This window comes from Acomys minous (genome assembly GCF_964271855.1).
Source record: "Acomys minous genome assembly, chromosome: 5".
Taxonomy (NCBI): Eukaryota; Metazoa; Chordata; class Mammalia; order Rodentia; family Muridae; genus Acomys; species Acomys minous.
Window position 1 is genome coordinate 2,029,863 of NC_140494.1, and position 22,638 is coordinate 2,052,500.

The following is a 22,638-nucleotide window of genomic DNA, read 5'->3' on the forward strand; positions in this document are numbered from 1 at the left end:
ACTCACTCCAAAATGGTGAAATTTCTCACAGCAGCTTGTGTACCAGCAAACAAGTATTTGGGTTTTAACATTGACACCAAAATTTAGTTACATTTTATTCTCTATTTTTCTTCTAATCTTAACTTTACCAATACTTTCATAATTTTGAATGATGATAACACAGTTCTTTACTGCGCATTAAATAAAAGAAGACACAGGCCTCAGGACCATTACTATGGTGCTGGTTGGTTTGTGTCAGCTTTCCCTCACTCGAGTCACCAGGGAAGACACAATCACAGCTGAGGAATCACCCCGATCAGTTGGCCTGTAGGTGTGTCTGTGGGCATTTTCTTGATTACTGATTGCAGTGGAAGAGGGCGCAGTCCACACTGGGAAATTCCATGCTTGGACAATTGGTCCTGTATTGTATGAGAAAGCCAACTGAACATGCCATGATAAGCAGAATTGCTCTGGGGGCTTGCGTCTCTACTCCTATTTGAGTTCCTTCCTTGATTTCTCCCAGTGATGACCTGTGATCTGGAAGTGTAAGCCAAATGAACTCTTTCCTCCCCACTTGTGTTTTTGACCATGGTTTTTATAAGAGAAACAGAACACAATGTAGAATCACTGGTTTGCACTTCTTGGTTATTTTTGTTGTTCTTTCTTTCTTTCTTTCTTTCTTTCTTTCTTTCTTTCTTTCTTTCTTTCTTTGTTTAAGTATTACATCTTTATTTAGTGGCACTGAAGAGTGAACTCAGGGCCTTATGCATGCTGTGCAAGGCAAGACTGAACTGTATCCACTCCCTTTGTTTTAATGATACAAAATAAAACACATCTGCTATAGGGCCTAGTCATTGAATGGATTGGCTTGAAAACAGAAACACCTGCATTTAATACCTAGAACCCATGTTTTTAAAATTATGTTGGTCATGGTGTTGTGTAACTGCAGTGCTAGGCCTGGGAGACAGGACGGTCCCTGGGCTCGCTGGCTAGCCGGCCTCGCTGACTTGGAAAGTTCCAGGCCAATGGTAGACTCTGGTTCAAGAAACAAGATGGAGGGTCAGGAGAGATTACTCAGTGGTTAAGAGCACTATCTGCTTTTCCAGAAGACCCAGGTTCAATTCCTAGCACCCACAACTATTTATAATTACAGTTCCTTCTGTAGCTACAGTTCCTCTCCTCTGACTTCCCAGGAAACCAGGCATACACATGGTTCATAGACATACATGCAGACAAAACACACACACACACACACACACTAAACAAAAGCAATAAAATGTTTTAAATCTTAAAACAACAACAAAGAGCCCCACCAAGATGGTGTGTGTGTGTGCCTGAGAGGCGTCACCTCTTGCTTCTATATGTATGTGCACATATGTGCACACACACAGGCACTCATGCTCCACACAGTGACCAAACATGCACATGTGTACACAAAAATCTACTCTAAAAGTGAACTTCATGTGGATACATTTCTGAAACTTGTCATTTAAATAATTGAATACCCCGTTTTTCTTCTGCCTCTCTTTTTCATGAGAATATGTGAGCCTAGTAGAAATAAGTAATCCGCTGAGATAAACCCTCTAAGAATGCCTTCTCTCTCGTTCTTTAAATCTAGTGATTTTCCATCTCTGACTCTTAATGTGCAAAACATTTGCAACTCCTGGGAGATCTCAGCTGTTGACACTTTATAGAAACCTCCAGTTCTGTGTAGGTGTTGCCAAGCAAATTTGAAACATGGAGGTGGAAGAAAAGCCATATGTCCTCAAAAGTTCGATTTAGTTTTTAAGTCAAAGGAGAGCACTGAGTGCAAAGGAGAATCAGTGAGCAACTCATACAAGGCAAGGAATCACGCGGTAGGAGGTGGCGGCAAGCAGAGGCTCTTTAAAAAGTCCTATCCAGCCCGTGCTTTATTATTTGAAAAAATATATAGCCCATTTAAAAAAAATAGCAGTGCCGTTTCTTTTTGACAGCCCAAAATTGTGCACTAACAAAGATATGTCTATCACCTGGTGCATCCCAGTTTTAACTGGCGTGTTAACCAGTTTCCTTTCAGTAAGTTCCAACTGCAACACCTTGAGAAGGTATCTTCATTGCAGCAATGTGCACTAGGATGTACCAGAGGATACAGCGCATCCTCAGGAAGTCACTGTTGCCTCTGAGATCCAGGTGAAGTGTGTGTGTGTGTGTGTGTGTAAGCCAGAGGTTGGTATCGGCTGTCTTTTTCAATTGATCATTGATCTTTACCTTGCTTTCATGAGACTGAGCCTCCCGCTAAGCCTGGAGCTCATCAAGTCATACAAACTAGCCTGGCATCGAGGTCTAGGACTCTTTTGCCTCTGCCTTTCTTGAACTAGAATTATAGGTAGACATTGCCACATCCTGTTTTTTGTTTTTTGGCTTTTGGGGGGTTTTATTTGTTTGTTTGTTTGTTTGTTTGTTTGCTTGTTTGTTTAAATGTGTGTTGATAATCCAAACTACTGTCTTCATTCTTATGCAATGTGAGACACCTTCCCAGCAACAGGTAATCTTTTTCATTGATAAATTCTAATGCCTAATTTCTTTTCTGTATGTGTTTACATACGTATGCAAATACTGTATAGACAAGTACATTTCTGTATAAGTGACCAAAATTTCTCAAGAAGATTCAAGACCCAGAAAGTAAATTAAGCTTCATGTTCCATTGTGGGCCTATAGAATAGGGGACAAGATGGAAATCAGAGTAATAACTTTCATAAAGAAAAGAAAATAACTTTGTGATTCCCTCCTCCCCAAAATAGCCTATAGTTAAACTATGAACAGTTTATATCTCTCTCTCTCTCTCTCTCTCTCTCTCTCTCTCTCTCTCTCTCTCTCTCTCTCTCTCTCTCTCTCGCTCCTCTGTCTGTCTCTCTCTCACTGTCTCTCTCTTTGTCTGTCTGTCTGTCTGTCTGTCTCTCTCTCTCTCTCACACACACACACACACACACACACACACACACACACCTAAACAAATATTAAAGCAAAAGATATTATGATTTTTTTTTAATCTTAAAATTCACTCACACTTAGAAAAACACTCACCATGATGTCATCAGCCTTATAATGTCCTTTTGTGGAGAGATGGTGGCACAAGAAGATACAAGATGGCCTCTCACCCTTCTATTGGCTCCAGTCTGTTTTGATTCTTGTGTTCTGTATTATTTAATTGTATTCTGCACAAGTTTCATGTTTTCAGTGGTTTTATGCCAAAGGCTCTTTATCGCTGAATGCTGTGCTATGAGGCTATGATTGTGTGGCTGTCAGTAATCCTTTACCAGCAGGAGCTGGGTGACCTCGTCCAAGGCATAAATAAAAACCCGGCTAAAAACTCTGACTTCTGAAGTGCCTGATCCTACAGAGATTTTTTTTTTGCTAAGAAATGACTGAATTTACCTTTCTCATGGGCTGTATCTAATTACACTTTTTAATCAGCTCTTTCATCTCTTATTACGATCGGGACATTTGGTTGCAATGTTAACATGTATAGATTCTCCCAATCGGCCTTTCCCCTGCTCACATTACACAATTAATGCTAAAATATTAGAATGGCCAAAATATCAAAATGCTTTAATGTTTTCTTAGCCTTTTTTCTTAGAGTATGTGCATGTGTGTCTGTGGGTGGGTGGGTGGGTAGGTGTGTGTGGGTGTGTGTGTAAGTATGAATGTATGTGTGTACAATAATTTTTAGCCACCAATATATTCCTATGTTGGAAAATGTCCATGTTTTGGGCTGGCAGTGGGTAAAGACACTCGCTGCCAAGACTAAAGAGCTGCCTCAATCCCTGGGACACACAGGGTGGAAGAAGGGAATAGGCGTTTTGTCACAAATAATCTTCTGACCTGCATGGCTACACCATGGAACATGCTTGTATACACACACACATACACATACATGCACACACCCGTACACACATATATACACACACAAAGACACATACACACACATACCCATGCACAAATACACACACCCATACACACATAAACACACTCACACACCCGTACACACATATATACACACACAAAGACACATACACACACATACCCATGCACAAATACACACACCCATACACACATAAACACACTCACACACCCGTACACACATATATACACACACAAAGACACATACACACACATACCCATGCACAAATACACACACCCATACACACATAAACACACTCACACACTCATACACACATACACACACACAAGAGGGAGTTATTTAAATGTCTAAAACTTTTATATACTTTTGCTACTGTGTGCCTTTGGGCTTTATTTAAAAAAAAAGGAGAAAAAGAGAATTTGTCAGAGCTTTCTGTGCTTTGGTCTGGAGGGTTCTTGTAATCAGGGTCCCATGCAATTTAGCATCTGAGGAGTAAGGCATTGAAGGACTTTCTAGCAAGGCTGGTCTTGGCCATCCCATTCTGACTTGTAAAGCCAACACAATAACATACAACACAACTCAGAGATGGGCTTATGTGTTCCCCAGTGAAAGCAGCACTAACTGGGTAAGCCACTGCTGTATGCTGGGACTGTGTAAGCCCCCAGGGCCTTGGGAAAGCATCAGTCACTGCAGAAATTGTTGTCATTGCCTCATTACTGGAGTTCAAGTTTCTCTGCGGCCCCAATGGAAGGGCCTAAAGTTATATCTGAGTAAATTGAGACCAAACCAGAAGTGTGATCTTGGCTCCATCCTGAGATGAGTGCAGACCCACTGTGTTTATATTCTTGTACAGTTGGTACAGTGAGCGGGCTACCAGCCAGTGACTTTGGGGAATGCAATTCTATGTCTGATTTTGCAACTTTACGCTTATATAACATAGTATGCAAATGCCTTCAAATTTGTATTTTATTGAAGTGGTATTAAATTTAATTTTATCAAATATATTTAATGCCTGGAAATTGAAAGGTTGAGCTGCTTGATTTAAGGTTCTAATGAATGTAAGAGCCAGATGGGGTTCAAAATGGAGCCACGGAGGGAACTCAGGGCAGGAGTGGAGGCCCAGGACTCCTTCTGGGAAGAATCAATAAAGATTCAGGTGTGCAAACTTTAACCCTGGCTCTCAATTTTTAGTCCATTCAAATATTTTGAAACATCGTTTCTCTAGCTGAGGCTAAGGTTCCTGTTTGTTTGTTTGTTTGTTTGTTGCATTGTTTTTATCCCATTTTACTTATTGTGGATGAGCCCTTTTGCATGTATGTCATCGTGTGCGTGTCAAACAAGAAAAACCAGTTTTCTCTTTCTACCATCTGAGTCCCCAGGAGAGAACTCAGGTCACGTGTTTGGTGGCAGGCACTTTTACCTGCTCAGTGTCTCACGGGCTCTGAGGATTAATTTTAAAGTTTTGGCTGTGTTGTGGTTAATTTAGTAGTACATCCTAATAAATATTTATTATTTGCCCTATAATTATTATTATGGCAGTATATCCTAATGCTCTAGCAATCGTTGAAACACAGACACCTGTTATATTTTAAAATAGCCTTAGTTAACTTTGGGCAAGGCAGATATTAATCCCCAAACTACCTCTCATAGTGGGCCAGGTATCCCATACCCTGCCCCAGTCCCATGCCATCTGCTTCTAATAATTTCTATCGAGCTACCTCCCATCCATAATCCCAAATACTTGCTAATTATCATCATCTGGGCCAAATCTCCATCCACGCTGGCCATGTGCTTCTTTCTTCCTGCACCTAACCATGGCGCCGGCCTCCCTTCTTCCTGCTCTTCTTCCTCTTCCAGTCTCTTTCCCACAGCCCCTTGAGCCTTAGCCACACCCACCCCATTTGCCCTGCCCAGGTGTGTTGCCTTTTTATTAGCCAAATAGGAATAAGGTTTTAGGCAAGTTTACATAGCAGTCTTGGGACACAGAGACAGCAAGCAGTAATTAGCATCAAAATACATCAGAACAACCTCCAACATGTCCTTATGGAGGTCTGGGCCCATCTGCAGTAACACACACACACACACACACACACACACCCCTTTTCCCTTTTCCTATCCTCCATATTCTCCCATAAACTCTTCCTTTTCCTCCCCTCTTCTCCTCTCCCTTCCTCCCCCTTGTCTCCCATTCTCTCTCCCCGTCCCCTCTGCTCTCGTCTCTGCACGTGTGTTCTCCCTCTTTTTCCTGTGTGAGAGTGTAACTTTGTTTGAGCTCGGTAGAGATCAGATTGTGAACCCATGTCCTCTGGAGACCACACGTGTGATCATCTGCAGATCCTACTGAGCCACCTGCTGGTTCACATAAACTCTCACACTTGCTCCTTTCTTTGTGGCTTCCAGCTACTCCTGCCTGCTGTGGGGCCTCTGTCTGGTTTTCTGGTGAGAGGGACCTCTCCCTGTGTCTCTCTGAGCACTCTTACACAGAATGAGCCTGTGAAGTTGAGGCACCCGCCAGCTGAGAGCTCTACAGAGACCGCTTTCCCTTGGAGACTGAAGGAGTCAGGTAGAATACGATTGCATGCAAACCAGAGTCCCTTGGAGGAAGCCTGCCTCTGGCTTTGCCACCTCCCTGTGGCAGGCTTCTCTCCCCGAGCAAATAAGTGTGTAAGTGGGTGGGATTTTTTTCAGACTTTTATCACATAGAAATAATCCCAGGAAAAGGATGGAATATAGAAAGATGACATCACAGCACACAGTGTGTTTTTTCTTCTCTCTCTCTCTCCAAAGGATATTAAAGCAGAAGCAGGCATGTGTCACTTGCCACATACACAAGAAAGGGCCAATGACAAAATGCTTATGGATCTAGAAGGAAGAAGGGTTTGTCACGTTGTCAGTGACCTTTGAGTGTGCGCAAGGAGCAACATTTTTCCTCTCCCCTCGCCTTCGCCTCGCCTTCCTTTCTCTTCCTTCCTGTTTTTTTTCCACCCTTTTCTTTGTTCTAGATCCCCACTTCCTTTATTCTAGACCCCACTTCCTTTATTCTTTCCACTTCTCCAGCAGTCTTATATCCATCCATCATTGCTTCTGATCCATGCTTCATTCAACATCAACTTCTAAAATATAGATGAGGTTATGTGTTCTCTCATACATACAAGGGAGGCATATATGAGCGTTCCTTGACTCTTGATAGAAATCATATGTGGAGGAGAAGTGACCTACAGGCTAACGCCAGGATGTGAGAATCACTTTCCCCACTTGGAATATCCTTGTCACCTCTACTCAGCAGCTGTGGTTTACCTGCACAAATTCAGGCCAGTCAAAAATCCCAGTTTAAAACAAAACAAAACAAAACCCCCCATGCACTGGGGAGGAGCTCCCAAGGCCCCGTCTATCTGAGGAGCTACTAGCAATTGATGACTTCTGGGAAAGGGGAAATTACTTTTCTTTGTGAGAATGGTCCCTAGCAGGTAGTCCACACCCATGCACATATGGACAGTATTAATTAGACTCAGTAGGTTAAAAATTAATTAAGATTAAACTTTCAAAATAGGACATAATGTTAGGGGGAGATATGTTAGGTGTGACCTAGAAGTTGTTGGGAATGGAAAGTATTATCAAGATACATTATATACATGTATGAAAATTTCAAAGAATAACAGAAAATTGGGTGGGGGGAATGCTAGAGAGATGGCTCAGTGGTTAAGATCACTGGTTGCTCTTCTAGAGGTCCAGCAACAACATGGTAGCTCACCACCACCTCTAACTCTATATCTAGGGGTCTGACACCCTTACACAGACATGAATCCATCCAAAACCACCAATTCACATAAAGTAAAATTAGATAATTTTTTTAAGAATAAAGAGAAAATTATATAAATATCAGCTGGGAGAGTCGGTGAAGGCAAGGGGCCTCTGTGATATCATTGTGGCAAAGATCCTAACCGGCCTTCCTGAGTGGCCAGTCCCTTCATCTTCACTCTCTAGGCTCACCCCCCCCCCCCCGCCCAGTTAATTGGCTGCGGTCTGTGCTGTTTGGTGATGGATGGGGGGTTTTAAAGTGTCCTGGATGGTAGCTGATGTAGATGTGAGTCATGGCACGGCTGGGTGGTTTCCTGATCTATAAAAGAAGAAAATAATTTCTTCTTTTACCCCATAACGTCTCCTGCAATGGAAGTGGTTTTTAAATTCTATTTTCGAAATGCCAATAGCACGGGATCTGGCTGGGGTTATGGTGTAATGAGGTGCAAAGGGGCTGGGAATAAAGTCAGAGCCAAATAAAAGGAAAATAAGTCAGAGAAAATTAGGTATCACAGTTGCAAGACCAAGTATAGTAAAAACAGGGTTTTGTGTGGCATAACACAAATCACCTAGACTCTTAGTCTTAGGATCAAGGGCACATAAATGTCTTAGGACTTAAAAATTGTGGAGAAATGCATTGCTTGTATTCTTCTCCTGTTGGTTCTATGCAGTGATACAGAGAGTGCACACACACACACACACACACACACTCTCTCTCTCTCTCTCTCTCTCTCTCTCTCTCTCTCTCTCTCTCTCTCTCTCACACACACACACACACACACATGCACCGGCAGGGGGCCAGACAGACAGACAGAGGCAGGGAGAGGGAAAGAGGCTCTAACTGCTCCTGAAGGGCTACTTATACTTTTCCATGTTTTCTGTCTCTATAATTTCTCATGCACTACCTGGGGGGGGGGGCAGGTGTGTGTGTGTGTGTGTGTGTGTGTGTGTGTGTGTGTATGTGTGTGTGTAGCAGCAGTGAACTTCCACCCCACATCTGGCTTCAGCTGAAACACCTGTGCTCCTTTCTCTCTGCACTATTACTTGCTACATGCCTATCTTGACAGTAGTCTGTCTGCCTTGCTTTATTTAGGTCAGTGTGTGTGTGTGTGTGTGTGTGTGTGTGTGTGTGTGTGTGTGTGTTCAGAGGACAGCCTTGGATGTTGGTGTTGCTTTCCACCTTCTTTGAGGGCAGACTTACTGGTTGTTGCTGTGTTTGCCACTGTCTCTGACCCACAAGCTCCCATGGGTTCTCCTGTGTTTGCCTCCCCTCTCCTCTAAAGAGCACTGTGGCTGCGGATGCGTGATTCCATGCCAGGCTCAGTGTGTTCTGGGAATTTGAACGTAGACCATCTTGTTTGCACAGCAAGCATTTTTCTTTTACCTACTTTCAAACTTTTAGTAAAAATATTTACTTCTAACTAAAAGAGTATCATTTTATAGTAAAAGTCCATCTAGTAATAAACCTATACAACACAGGGTACCATTACAAGTGGGTGTTCATTAAAGATCATTGATTTTTATATGAAATGAAAGGCCTAGAAGTAAGAAGGCTAATCTAACATAGCATTTTCAATGCTAATACACTTATATGGAAGAAAGTAAGTGCATGCAGAAGTCCATCCTGGATTCAGTAAACAGAAGTGCTAGTAAAAAAAAAAAAAAAAAAAAGGAACAGTTCAGGCTTGGGGAGATAGCTCAATCAGTAAAGCATTTGCCACACAAGCATGAAGGCCTGAATTCAATCTCCAGAACTCACATGAATATCCAGGTATGGTTACAAGTGCTTATGATCTCAGAGCCGTAAAGACAGAGACAGGAAGTCTGTCTGTCTGCCCAGTCTAGACAAATGGGTGAGCTTCAAGTTCAATGACAGACACTGACACAAATAACAAGGTAGGTAACTATTGAGGAAGACACCCAAGGTTGACCTCTGGGCTCTACAGGCACACAAGCACATGCATGCCTAAACATAACCAAATACACAGAGCAACATTTTAAACATCAGGCAAATAGTAGGAGCTCAACACATACCTGTTGAATCAGGTGTGAGCAGTTATTCACCAAGCATGATGTGGGTAGTATCTGCATAGACTAAAAGGAGTTTAGTAAGCATTCATAGAAAAGTTTTAATTTTTAAAAAACTGTTTGCAATAACAGCATGAAGAACTGTCATCCAGCATTGAACAATAAGAAGCATGAGGCGTAAATTTTTACTATTTTCCTTTATATATTTATATTTATACTATTGAATTATTTTTTTAAATTTTATCAGAAATCTTGTAATAGAAAATTTGCCTTGTTCACTATTTCAGGGGTGAAACTGAATCATGTTAACACTCATGCACATATTTTCATTTTACAATCTTGTAAGGAACCCTTAAAATTAATGACTAGACAAATAAAGCAATGTTAACAATAGCAAAGTTTTCTGAACAGATGCACTCACTAATGCCATCAGTGACAGGAAAGGTCACAGGTTCCTCATTGCCAAGGCAACACAGGGCCAGGGTACCGAGTGTCTGGCCTTCCCCGTATCCGCCCCTGGGGACACAGTTGCATCTCAGCCTTTGGGAAGAAGTTTGCTTTAGAGCACCATTTTTCCATCTGTGGATCAAGACCCCTTTGGAAGGTCAAACAACCCTTTCACAGGGGTCACATATCAAATATTTACAATTCATAAGAGTAGCAAAATTACAGTTATGAAGTAACAACAAAGATAATTTTTTATGCTTGGGTCACCACCACACAAGGAACTGTGCTAAAGCGTTGCAGCATCAGGAAGGTTGAGAGCCACCAAGGAACCTGCTCGTCAAAGGATGCAAACTCGGGTTTTATCATCTTAGCCCAAGAGATTTCCATATTGTTCTTCATCTGTGTGGTTTACCTCTGGGTCTATGAACAGTTGCTCTGCATTACTGCAGCAGATATGCTAAACACCCATGAAAATTACCCTAATGTGCCTGGTCACTGAAAGGCTCACAGAAGACCTAAAAGGTGTTGGTAAACTAAGTCAGGAGTACACACTTGTTTTATTGATACATGTCAAATACAAATAATTGTGCATTCTGTTCCATGTAAAATGAAGATTGTAAATATGAACAATTTGCTGAAGTTTAGCCATTAGCCTCCGGAAGGAGTAAATCATAGCCTAAAGCCCATTTAATTTTCTTTGGTAGTCTTACAAAGTTTCAGACAGACAGTCAAAGGTTGAAATGTGTAGAAACTACAAAAAGACTTACTAATATGCTAGTTAAAAATGAAAATTATTTATAAAATATGAATTTTAAAATCCAAAGATATTTTACAAAAGTTACTTTCTTTTTATATTATTTTATATTTTTCCTTGGCTTCTACAACTTTCCTATATTTATTTGTGGGGTGTGTGTGTTTGTGTGTGTGTGTGTGTGTGTGTGTGTGTACCTGTGAACACCCACATGAGGATGTAGATGTATGCATATTATGTGAAGGTCAGAGGACAAGTTTTAGTAATGGATTCTTCATTACCAACTGTGGAGGTTCACGGTTTGCAGTCAGGTCAGCAGGCTTGCCCTGAGGAGGTCAGGCTGGCCCTCAGGTGGACAGGCTAGCCCTCAAGTGGGCAGGCTGACCCTCAGATGGACAGGCTGGCCCTCAGGTGGGCAGGCTGGCCCTCAGGTGGGCAGGCTGACCCTCAGGTGGGCAGGCTAGCCCTCAGGTTGGCAGGCTGGCCCTCAGGTGGGCAGGTTGACCCTCAGGTGGGCAAGCTGGCCCTCAGGTGGGCAGACTGGCCTTCAGGTGGGCAGGCTGACCCTCAGATGGGCAGGCTGACCCTCAGGTGGGCAGGCTGACCCTCAGGTAGGCAGGCTAGCCCTCAGATGGTCAGGCTGGCCCTCAGGTGGGCAGGCTAGCCCTCAGGTGGGCAGGCTGGCTCTCAGGTGGTTAGGCTGGCCCTCAGGTGGGCAGGCTGGCCCTCAGGTGGGCAGGCTGACCCTCAGGTGGGCAGGCTGACCCTCAGGTGGGCAGGTTGGCTCTCAGGTGGGCAGGCTGGCCCTCAGGTGGGCAGGCTTAGGCTGAACCTTTTCTCACTGAAGCATCTCCTAAATTTTAAATATCTTTTCATCGTCTGTTCTGTTTTTACACTTTGACATTTAGGCCAAAATTTTTGTGTGAAAAGTGGTAGTTATTTACCATTTTAAGGTAGTATTTATTAAGTTTCGATTTTAATTTAAAAAATACATGGCTTAGAAAACTCTTAAGTCATCTGCAAAATTTCAGGCCAGATTATTTTTTCCACTGACACATGGCGTCTTAAAGAAAGAGTTTTCTAAATGCAGTTTGAGCTTTATTACCATCCCTTTTTATTTTATTCATCCTTTTGTCTCATTTCCCCTCCTCAATCCCTGCCCACTCTCAAACTTCCTGGGCAAGATGAATTTGTGAACACATTCCCCTTTTTTTTATTTTTATTTTTTTTATTTTTTTTTTAGCTCAGAACAGAAATGAGAAGAAGATTCCTGCAGCTGCTGACAGTGTGTCTGACAGCACGTGTGCTTCTCTGAGGCGTAAGTCTGGAGCCGTGTGAATCTCTCTGGACTCCCCTTGCATGGCAAATAGATGCATTTTCTGTGGTGTGAGAATAATCCAGGAGAGATAGGGTCTCCAGGTAGATGGCATCTGACCTGTCCCTCGTAAGAACCGTTTAACGCTCTCATCGTCCCCTTCCTGTCAGGATGCTGACCTGCAGGTGTCTGTCTTCTGAAACATGGTACCACTGAGGGAGGAAAATTGCCAGCTGGTCCTCTTTAACTGTAGAGCTTTTAGAGATGATCGCTCTCTGCTTCGGCTAGGTCATTTCATTCTCAGCTACCTCTGTTTTACTTTAGTAACCACTGATTATTTGGGTTAGTTTCAGAGAGGTTCTCTTTATTTTTAAGCTGCATGCCTTGTTTAATGGTTACAATTTTGATAGGAAATTTGAATGATTACTTTTATAATCTTATAATAAGTCATATATCTAATGAAGTCATCTAAAGGTTGAATTACTTCCTGGGGGGAGAAGCAAGAAGAACAAAAAAAAAAAAACCCAAAATTAAGTCAGCAAACATTTTAAGTGTGAAGTACTGTGAATTTCAAAGGTATGAGGACTGAAGACATTTGCATATCTCATTTTTGATTCTTTGACAATTTTATATATACATAAACATATATACATATAATGTCATCTTAACCCTCCTTATCCTCTGTCATCCCCACTCCTCTGAAATCTTTCTGCATAAATGTCTCCTCCTACATTCATGTTCCTGTATGTGTGTGTATGTATGTATGTATGTATGTCTGTGTCTGTGTGTGTGCATGTGTGCATCATGTGTGTTTGTCTGTGTGTCTGTCTGTGTGTCTGCACATATGTGTGTACATGTGTGTGCATGTGTGTGTGCGCATGTGTCTGTGTATCTTTTGTGTCTGTCTCTGTGTGTGTATACATGTGTGTATACATGTGTGTGTGTGTATGAGTGTCTGTGTGTCTGTTTGTGTCTGTGTGTGCACATGTGTGTACATATGTGTGTGTGTGTGTGCACATGCACATCCTGCTGAGTTTAATTAGAGTCAGTTGTGTGGATGAGGAGTTCTTTAGTGGAGCATGGGAAACTTGCCACTGTCTATCCCCACTGGAGAAAATATCACCTTCTTTTTCAGCAGCCAGTAACTGATAGTTTACTGGGGAGGGGAAGGCCTCCTAAGCCCCTTTTCTACTGCTGATAAAATACCCAAGAGCTAGGTTTTGTGTAGGTCTTGTGCAGGTGACCAAAGCCTACATTTGCACGTCGCAAGAGCATTGTAGATTGGAAATTCAATCAAGTTGCCCTTCTGAGTTTTTTAGAGAAGAAGGAACAGGGAGACCAGGCTCATAACTGAGTTCATGGTTATGGACCACGCCCCTTCTTCCCTCATCGTGGGAGGTTGTCACTCAATGAGGACTGTTTGAGATGTAATGCCTCCTTGGGTCACTGGCCAAAAAAGTTCCGTGAGCTCTCTACCCAAAAGAAGGGGTCAAAAGAAATTCCAACGAGATAAAAAATAAATGAATAAAAACTAATCTTCTTCCTAAGAAAATAGCTTTAACTACCTGTTAACAAAACCTGAGAAAGTGTAGAATTGGGTGCACAATAATGTCTAGAGCAAGCCCTACTAACATTTTCTTTTCAATGAGAACCTGTGTATATGTGATAACTTATAGATAAAATCAATTTTAAGAAGATATATCCCAGTGAAAGTGTTCTGATTAATCATTTCTTTCTATTGAAGTTGATATTTCCAGCAGAATTCCTAGTGTTTATATTCATTAGAATATGTGATGGTTTTTATAAGCTCAATCTACAATAAGCATGAGGACCACTGGAGAGATTTTTTTCATTTTGTTAGTTATCCAAACTAAAAGCATGATACAGATGAATCAGTGTCACAATTCAATGTCACCAAGGATTCCCAGGGTGGACCTGGTGCCTTAAGGATGGTCCCAGTCCTTTCAAGGTTTCAAATAGAAAAACAAACAAACGAATGAAACCCAACTACATTTATAATACTTCTGAAACACTTCTGCCTCGCCACCTTCTCCCTGGCAGCCTGTACAGTAGGCCTTCCCAGAACCCTCAGGAAGTGCCACACGGCAAGGGAGAGACTCCAAAATCATGTAGGAAAACCCAGCTGGCTCCTATGAAGCCAACACAGGGAATTTGCAGAGGTGGGAATCGTGTCACTTCTGCCTGCTCAGATGAAGTTGTTTGCCATCTTTCAAAGGTCATTATTCATGTTTAATTATGTTTATTATTTTTAATTTGGGACATAAATATTTTCTCAAACCTTGGATTTTAAAGAGAAATGGGTTTAGTCTACCAAAAAAAAAATGGAGGGAAGCCTGAAGGCGTGGGTCAGTGATAAAGTATTTGCCTACCATACAAGGAGGCCTGGGTTGAATCCCCAGCCCTGCAAAACAAACAAATAGGAAAGAATAAATAAGTAGATTGTAGATAGATAGATGATAGGTAGGTAGGTAAATAATAGATAGATAGGTAGATAGATAGATAGATAGACAGATAGATAGATAGATGATAGATAGATGATAGATAGATAGATAGATGATAGATAGATAGATAGATAGATAGATGATAGATAGATGATAGATAGATAGATAGATAGATAGATAGATAGATAGATAGATGATAGATAGATAGATAGATAGATAGATAGATAGATGATAGACAGATAGATGATAGATAGATAGATAGATAGATAGATGATAGATAGATAGATTGATAGATAGATAGATAGATGATAGACAGATGATAGATAGATGATAGATAGATAGATAGATGATAGATAGATAGATAGATAGATAGATAGATAGATGATAGATAGATAGATGATAGATAGATGATAGATAGATAGATAGATAGATAGATAGATAGATGATAGACAGATGATAGATAGATGATAGATAGATAGATAGATGATAGATAGATAGATAGATAGATAGATAGATAGATAGATAGATAGATGATAGATAGATAGATAGATAGTTCTTAGTCATTCCAGGAATATACAGAGACTCTCAGACCTAAACCCTGAGTGTGCTCACTCCCAGTTGACTGCTACAACCACCTATTTTGCAAGGAAATACCTTGCAGTTAGCTTAAATACTTAGTTTAAATAAAGATAAGTATTTTAAAGGGCTACGGTTTTGAGTTGCACTTTTAATCAAATGAAAATAAAAAGTTCAAAGTAAATCCCCACATTGTCTCTTCAATTCCCCCAAAAATGTACAGAAAGGCCATAAAAACAAAAACAAAATCAAAAACCAAACAAACAAAAACACCACACAGGTGCCAAGATTTATACCCCGGCTGCACTGCGTGGGGTCCCTCCTCAGTGTGACCCTGGGTTCTCCTTCTCACCCACGTGGATTTGTTTCCTCTCACTGCCAGTGTTTCATTTATGTAGAAATGTGTCATTTTCTGAACTCAAACAACAGAGAAAATTCCCCTGGAGAAGAATAATTAAAATGCATTCATCCACTGTAGTCAAGCACAGCAAGCTAACTCTGTTCTTTCCTGGGGGCAAAATGCTTGTTCACTGAGGGTGCTGTTCTCTTCCATATAAAGATTGTGGTGGTGGTGGTGGTGGTGGTGGTGCCACCTGCATGAGACTGCTGTGTGAAGATTCTGAGAGTTTGCTTGACTTATAGTAACTAAACGAGCTAACCTACTTTTAATATTAAAAACATGTTAAGCCCCAAATACATGGACATCTTTCATACTCAGCAAGCTCCCTGTACTCTTAGCTTTTATGTTCCTAGGGAATAAAAACATATATAGGAGACTGAAATTAGTGAGAGACCATTGCTTCAAGAATTTGGAATGTTGAAGAAAAAAAAAACACTAGCTCAGATTTTTTCTTCCTCAGAGGACTGATAAATCATTGTGCATTTACAATGTTTATCTCCCTGGAATGCCATTAATATGAAATTTTAAATCTTTAAGAATTAAATAACTAAACTTTTAAAAGGCTTACTTTAAATCAACCCTTCCATTGCATGTGCCCTGCAAATTAATTTTGGAATTTATTCCTTGACCTGAAAACTACCCCAAGCAACTGCACCATGGGTTTTTTTCCCAACAGAAGTCAGCTGCAGCATTTAAAAAATTCTGTAGCTCACTGTTGTTGTTGTTGTTGTTGTTGTTGTTGTTTGTGATGTTCAGAGAAGTACAAGACAGAATACAGAGGTCCACTGTTTAAGCCCTTTCTCCTTTTAAAGAAAACCAATGAAATGCCTGTCATGGAGAACTGAAGGGATAATTTCAGAAGTACTGGATTTGTAGCTCAGTAGTCATCTGCTTGCCTGAGTATACCAGGACCTGGGTCAATCCCCAGCACAGAAAGAAAATGAAGGGAGAAGAAAAACTAGTTTTATCTGTGTCTTTATTCTTTACAGCAAAACTAGGAGGAATGGAATTCTATTTTCATTTTACAAACCATAAAAGTAAAGCTCAGAGAGAAACTATATGTCTTTACTTGATTGTAGAGTCTGCCAGACTGCTGTGTGAATATAAAACTGAGCATCTCTACAGAACAAGCGAGATGCTAACATGAAATTGGCCCTGACAGGGTCGGAACGCTGGATGGGCTGAGCAGTTGGAGAAGGTGGAGAGTGGGAAAGACCAAGAACCCAGTGACATAGGTGTGGGACTGGAGCAAGTCAGAAGAGATAAGGAAGACTTGTCTTGGGTTCTTTTAAATTTAATAATCCTTTCTTCATTGGGTAAGGTTCTTGCAGTTTCAAGTCGCCCATAGTCAAATACAATCCAAACCCATTAAACAGAAAATTCTAGGAATACAAATAAATAGCAAGTTGCATGTTGTTCTGAGTAGTAGAGGCATCAGTGTGATCATGGTACTTAACCTGGTCCTGGACGTGAATAACTCCTTTGTCTGGTAGATTCATTCTGTGTATTCTGCCCCATGTGTCATTACAGAGCCATCTTGTCTAACCACTAACCCCTGCAGCACTACAATGCTCATATTCAAGTTACCCTTACATGGAAGCCTAATGCTACTACACAGGGCCCAGAAATAAGCTCATTACATAGCCTAAATTATTTCATATCCTCAAAAGGGTGAGGAAGAACAAAAGAGCACATTCCCATAGCCTTTGTTATGATGTGCTGTTATTATGGCTCTTTTGACTGTACATGAGTTAAAGATTAAATATATGATGTGTACGTATTTTATATATGATGCGTATATGATATATATTATATATGAGGAAAACAGTATATTCAGGGTGAGCTATTAGTGATTTGGGGCATTCACTGGGGATCTTTAAAGGAATCCCCTGACAACAAGAGGGAATAACTGTACTATTTTGGTTCTATTCAAAATGTTAAATGTTTAATTCTATTATGTTTTATATTTTTGTTTGTTTGTTTTATGAATGTTACCTAAATATGCATTAGTTAGTCTGGGTTTAAAATTAAGGAATGTGCTCACTAGGCATTTCTTATGCATTTCAATTTTCCTTGTGGGGCTGTTTGTTGAGACAAGGTCTCATGTGGTCAAGGCTGGCCTCACACTAATTGTTCTTCTTGTGACTGAGGCTGGACCTGAGTTTGTGATCTTCCTTCCTCCAACTCCTGTGTACTGGGATTTCAGGCGTGAGTCACTACACCCGGCTGCTCTTTATGCATTTTCAAAGGAAAGTACTTTTCACTAGGAGAAATGCCCAAGTATTTACTAGTAAAGAAGGTGTGCCATGCTTTATAAGGCTTTAAGTGTTTTGTTTTACAGCCTTCTCCCCAAATTGCAATAAAGAGAAGAAATTGTACTCATGGCCAATATCAAATATTGTATTGGAGCAAATTTTCAAAGGTTCTCTAATTTAATTTTTAAATCATGTATCCTCAAAGGAATGGGATTCCTTTCTTGTCAGCTGAGACTCCTTAGCAAGCATCCCAGGACACGGAGGTACAAACCACGTGTTCTGCCACGTGAGACCTTAAGTGCCTGGCCCATATACCTCTCTGGTTCTTCATTGGGGATTCCGATTTTTAAAAGGTTCCCATGTGCTTATTGTATGGCAAGACTTTTGGTGGAATTAATAAATAGAGTTTCTGAAAGAGCTATTTTGGTAAAATTTGTGTTTGCTGATGTGTTTCTACCTAGATATTTCCACCTATTTATATTTTCCTGTGTGTCTTAAAGTCAGCAACATGAATACTGCCACATAAAGGCGTATCATAACTACACTAGCCCAAAACAAAACAGTAAGCCTTAGGGCTGCTGTATTTAGAATTTAGAATATTTAGTAACTCAGAATACCACCCTGAAAATGCCACCAAATGACAATGGCACCACCAGGTCACCAACCAACAGTTGTGAGTCCCTCTGCTTTATTTGGGAGGATATGGTGGTTTTCATCAAAACTGAGGTTTTAAATGTCCAGCTGTTAGGTATAATCTTTGCTCCAGGAAGAAGTGCAACTTCACCAAATAGATTAACCATATCATCGCAATTTGAAATCATTTTTCTTAGAGAATAACATGTGTTTTTTCTGTTTGACACAACTGCAGGATTCTTGAAATATTGCCCACTGAAAACCACAGACGATGAATGTTTTTTTCAGCTTTAGTGGCCAATGGGTGAAACGCTATGAACTCCATATATTAAAAAATGATTGAAAGTTTTGATCTTTCCATATTCGTGCCATCAACATGAGCACGGCAGGGAGCATGACCCTCGGTTTGTAACACTTTGTTATCTTCCAAGATCCCCTGCCATCCACCCCTCACCTCATTGCCGGTCTTCAGACATCCACAGACAAGTTTTCTCTTCTAGAATGTTACAAAAATGGAATCACACCAAATGTTATCTTTTTTTTTTAATGTTGTTCCTATCCAAGCATGATTTCTTGGAGGCATTTATACTTCTGTATGCATTCAGAGTGTGTTCTTTTGTGTTGATCGATACTAACTCTATTACAACCACGTGCTGATTAATTTCCCATTGGCTTTGACAGAAGTTTGACTTTACTTCCAGAGTAAAGTTGATGAAGTAAGCCTTCTATGGACAAGCACATCCGTGGCTTTGTTTGGGCGAATAACGTCACTTTTCTTTACTTGGCTTAAGACCAAAGAGTAGATGTTTTGTGTGAAATGTATATTCCAGTTTAACTTTTTAGGAATCTGCCGAATAGTTTTCCAGTGGCTACGTGCAGCATTTGGCCTTCCCAGCAGCCAGCGGGGCGGGGGGTGGGGGGGGTGGGGGGGCAGGGGGGGGCTGTTTCCCCCCCACCCCTGCAGACATCGCCATGGTCCCTTTTCATTTACACCATTCTAGTGAGCGCACAATGATATCTGTTGTTTTCACTGCGGGTCTGTGAGGACTGACGCTCTGTGAACTATCTGCAGATACTCTTTGGTGATGTGTCAACCGAAATGCTTTCTCTGTGTTCTCTTGGGCTGTTTGTCTCATTTAATTTACCAGTTCTGCATATATACAAATCAAATACATACATGAAAAGTACCATAAACAACAGGTTACATGTGATATATCATAGTATAGTCACCTTGCTTGGTGTGTGTATGTGTGTGTGTGTGTTTGTGTGCGTGCCTGTGTGCCTATGCATATGTGTATGGTATACATGTATGTGCACATATGAAGCCAGAGCTTACTGTTAGATGTCTTCCTCTGTCATTCTCCAACTTATTTTTGAAGGCGAGGACTCTAACATACCTGGAGCTTATGTACTAGACTGGCTGGCTGAACGGCAAGCTCCGGGAAGTCACTTATTTCCACCTCCCCAGCAGGACATAGGGCAGCAGGTGCATACCATCGTGCCCAGCCCTTTACATGGGTGCTGGGGGTTCAAACACATGTCCTCACGCTTGCACAGCGAGCATGTGACTGACTGAATGGTCTCCCTAGGCCCTAAATCACCTTCTATCCACACATCCTTCTAACTAAAATGTTACAGCCTTTAAAATTGGCCTTAAAGGAACAACACAAAGCATGAATCAATTCTAATATCAATATTTCTTCTCCAAGAGCTATGATGGCAGTCTTGCTGCTTCTTAGAACATTTATCCCTGTGTGTTCCATCATGACGTCTACTCAGCTGTGCACTAAAGTGCCCCAGCTTTTGCTCTGGCTGTGGAGCTCATGCTGTAGGTCCTAATCCATCGTGTTTTTATGAAACAACATAACCTTGTGTAAGATACTCTAATCACCAGGATTAAATAGCACACTGCTTATGAGGCCTGGCTGCAGGCCCTTCTGGCAGATGAAACAATTAAGTCTTTAGAGTAGGTTGTGATTTTATTGTATTAACTTTTAGGTTTTTGAGTCAAAGATTTTGAGCAGCAGACTAGATTAACTTTAAAGTCACACAAGTCCTCCTGCATCAGCCACCACCCCCCTCCCGTGCCAAGGTGAGATGCATGATTCCCTGCACCTGACAGTGACTGTAGTTAAGAAAGAGCAGACTGAGTCACAAAGATGCCAGACACTCTTGGTCTCTAGAGTCAGCAGAGACAGGATCGCCTGTCACACTGACTCTGGTGATCCATAGGCCCTGTGCTCAGAAAACACGCAGAGGTTTTCTTTTTAAAAAGAAACTCTAACCATTTTTTTTTTTACTACAAACCACAAACCATGTGTTAGGTTTCCATACCCTCCAATGAACGTTTTTACAAACAAAGCAGATGAATCTTGGCTCAGTCTCTATTTCCCCTTTCCATCAGTGAAATTACCAAAGAGAGTGGAATGTAATGAAAACAGTGACAAAAAGCCCTGGGGGCAGGAGGGCAAAATATGCAAACTAAAAACAGAGTGGTGTCCATTACGCTTGTTAAATATGAAAGACTCTGTTTTATGGCTTTATAGCACAATTTCCATATGACCAGCTACCTCGTGGAATACTGTCAGGTGATCTTTCATTTGCTTCTTTGACAGAATGCTTAATTTGGGTCATTTCTCTCTGAGTAGTGGACCAATGTCATAAAGTCGGTAGAACTGTGTAGCGACTGTTTAGCATAGCGTTGTCAGACACCTCTGACTGAAAACAGGTCACCAGTAGCTTCTACTTAGGCAAACTGATAGGTGCTGGAGAGCGGGAGTAGAAATTGCAATGGCTTTTAATCAGTCTCAGTGCAAGGTACTAATGTATGTAAATTAATTGTTCCCATGGACCCAGGGGATGTGGAGGCCCTGTGGCTCTCTAATGTGCCTCTGTCATTGTCCCATAAGCCTGAGAGCCAGTCTGCCTCTCTGCTTAAGGATCTTCAGCAACAGAATCCCTGTGCTTTGTTCTGATCTCACCTTTCATCGTTGCAAAGGACGATCAGACGTTATGTTTTTCTAAAGGGTCCTTAAGGAACCAAGCACCAATGTTCCAGTTTTTATTTCAAACCACCTGTTTGTCGGTTAGTTTTCACTGTTAATTTGACACACCCTAGAGTCATCTGAGAAGAAAGTTCTAGGAATTATCCAGATCAGTTTTTCTCTGGGCATGACAGGGTGCAGGAAGGATATCTTGATTATTAAACAGACATAGGAAGACTGAGCCCATTGTAAGTGGCACCATTCCCTAGGCAGTGTCTTGAGCAGTATAAAAGAGGAGAAAGACAATTGAGATCAGACAAGCAAGCAAGGATGCATGCATGCACTCTCTCAGCTCATGGCTCGAGATGTGATGCCTAAGTTGCTGCCTTGACTTGCCTGCAATAATTCACTATAGCCCAAGACTATGAGCCAAAAAACCCTTTCATCCATAGGTTGCATTTTGCCAGGATGTGTTACCACAATAACAGAAACAGAATTAGAGTGGTCTGTCTGAAGGCAAAATGACACATTTAATTGGGCTATGTCTGCTGAATCTTCATTAGTTGATTTTATGAATGGAGCTGTAGCTGATTGAGTTGCCCTTTGTATCAACCAAGGATTTCTATACTTTGTACATCTCTCAGAGTCCTCTTTATGACTTCCGACCTTTCTCAAGTGAGAAAACTTCTCACTCTGTAAATCTCATGCCCTCCTCTCCAGACAGATAAGGAGAAAGCAATCAAGCCCAGAGATAAACAGCAGACAGCCGATTCCTCACTGCCAACCCTGAATAGTGTTATCTTAGCACTCTGAGAAATGATGAATTTCTAATTCATTTTTCTCCGGGCTTCCCTTTGTTGTGTCGCCTAAGGGTACAAACTCTAAAGGCTTCTCACCATCCTCTGGATTTACAGGAACTTACCTTGGGGAACGGTGGGAACCTAACTTATTGGCAGTTCCTATAGCCAAACATAATGGTTCCAGCTGTAGAGTTGGACAGATCAGCCTCAAATTCCACCAGTAGGGAATCAACTTAAATTCCCAGGGACTCGATTTCCCCTCCTCAATTATGGCAGTGGAAATTGATACATACCTCCTCTCGACATACA

At 41.3% G+C, this 22,638-nt stretch overlaps 1 protein-coding gene across 7 annotated transcripts in view; it reads left to right on the forward strand.

Annotated features, from left to right (window-relative positions):
• The window catches only part of CHRM3 (cholinergic receptor muscarinic 3), a 457,818-nt gene that overhangs the window by 174,005 nt on the left and 261,175 nt on the right, over positions 1-22,638 (forward strand). For 2 of the 7 annotated variants that reach the window (XM_084781760.1, XM_084781762.1), the window contains one exon: positions 12,148-12,222. The exons of 4 other annotated variants lie outside the window; for them this stretch is intronic. The gene's annotated coding sequence lies outside the window, so the exon portion shown is untranslated. Of the gene's footprint in view, positions 1-6,404; positions 6,444-12,147; positions 12,223-22,638 lie in introns of those variants that run through there. One more of the 7 variants, XM_084781761.1, reaches the window with a different exon arrangement.